Source organism: Silurus meridionalis, chromosome 1, assembly GCF_014805685.1.
Source record: "Silurus meridionalis isolate SWU-2019-XX chromosome 1, ASM1480568v1, whole genome shotgun sequence".
Lineage (NCBI taxonomy): Eukaryota > Metazoa > Chordata > Actinopteri > Siluriformes > Siluridae > Silurus > Silurus meridionalis.
The window spans coordinates 538,132-540,000 of NC_060884.1; the positions used below are offsets into that span (position 1 = coordinate 538,132).

Genomic DNA, 1,869 nt, shown 5'->3' on the forward strand with positions numbered 1-1,869 from the left:
GAGGAAACACCTGTACAGCGGATGAGAAGATGAGATGATCGAAAGAATGAAGGATGATGTAATTGATCATGGAGAAAATGAAAGTGAGAAGATGGTGTACAATGTACAGAGAGAAAGAGAAAGTGAGGATGAAGATCATGTAGGAGGTTCATATATAGTATGAGATTAAACAGATGATGATGATGAAAGTGAATAAGAAGGTAGAATATCTCTCACACACACACACACACACACACACACACACACACACACACACACACACACACACACACACAGAGATCATGTCTGTGGAAAGAATGTAAGTGGGGTTTTATCTGATATGGCAACCTATAATTTAATTACACCACGCCTCTTGGTCATAACGAAACCAAAAGTGTAGAACAAAAACCTCACACTCCCACACACACTCTCACATACACTCTCACAACTCACACACACTCACACACACTCATCACAGATCAGACAGGCAACAGCTACTGCGTCTGCTGTCGACAATCCGTAAGTCATTCTTGTTCTATCTCTCTCTCACACACACACACACTGGAGGGTTGATGGCATTGTTGGGATCTGATCTCACAACCTTCTATTCAGAAGTCCAACGTCTTACCCGCGGAACTAAGCAACTAACACGCATGCGCACAAACACGGGCTACGTGGCTTTTATTCTGCAAATGTTTACAGCTGTTTCTCATTACACTGCTTTATTAATATATATATATATATATATATATTAAGAAATATATCTGTGTGTGTGTGTGTGTGTGTGTGTGTGTGTGTGTGTGTGAATGATCATGATCTCTGCAGGTGGTGTGTTTCTGCCTTTTTCTCTTCCTTCATTTTCATTTTATTCAAACCCTCAGCATGCAAAAAAAAAAATAAAAATGCAAATCAGATCATGATGTCGGTTTAGGAGCTGAATTACTAATTCATCCCTACATGACCTTCAAAACACAGCCAAACATTTAACCACGAAAACGAATCGAGCTGTGTGTGTGTGTGTGTGTGTGTGTGTGTGTGTGTCCACATGCGTCCACAAGGAAAACTACATTATAAATAAATAATTTTGCATCTTGGCATACATTAGTTTTAGTAATACATATGTGATGTAATAATTAAGGTCATTACAATGTGTGTGTGTGTGTGTGTGTGTGTGTGTGTGTGTGTGTGTGTGTGTGCCAGAACTCGAAAAACTGGATTTGTGTTTATGGTCGTGTGATCAGAAGCTGTAAGAAGATATAATAAACACATTTGGAGTTGGTTTTATATTTTATTTTATAAATATATATATTTTATTAATCATGATGAGTCAGGGATTTTGAATTTGGATTTGATTTTGATTGGATTTGATTTGGATTGGATTTGGATTGGATTGTGTTGAGTCTCGGAGTGAAATGAAACCCAGCTTGAGCTGATGAATCGTACGCTGAGAATGGAAAGTGTAAACCATTAAGATAAAAAATGACCTTAAAGGTTGAGTGAAAGAAGGAAACTTAAAGTGTGGAGAAATAAACAATGAGCTCACAGCGATGCCGTGGGTTCGGTTCTTAACTGAGATTCTTTACATCACTGATATAAAATATAAAGTGGACATGTAATAAAAATAATTATAACAAAAAGGAAAAAAAATCTCTTTATACAAATTTTCCTGTTTAAAATAATTTTTTTTACCAAAATCTAATTTAGCTGCAGAATCTGATATCTGATCTTTTCTCCATATCTGAATACATTATATACATTTATTTATTTGTCAGTTTCAGAGCAATTCTGCTCCTGATTCTGCTCCTGATTCTGATCCTAAATCTGATCCTGATTCTGCTCCTGATTCTTACCCTGATTCTGATCCTAAATCTGATCCTGATTCTGCTCCTG

The 1,869-nt window shown here is 36.8% G+C and overlaps 1 protein-coding gene across 2 annotated transcripts in view; it reads left to right on the top strand.

Annotated features, from left to right (window-relative positions):
• The first annotated feature begins 368 nt into the window (after nucleotides 1-368).
• LOC124384894 (butyrophilin subfamily 1 member A1-like) overlaps nucleotides 369-1,869 on the top strand; it is a 12,279-nt gene continuing 10,778 nt past the window's right edge. For both annotated transcript variants that reach the window (XM_046847892.1, XM_046847884.1), the window contains exon 1: nucleotides 369-498. The gene's annotated coding sequence lies outside the window, so the exon portion shown is untranslated. The remainder of the gene's footprint in view (nucleotides 499-1,869) is intronic.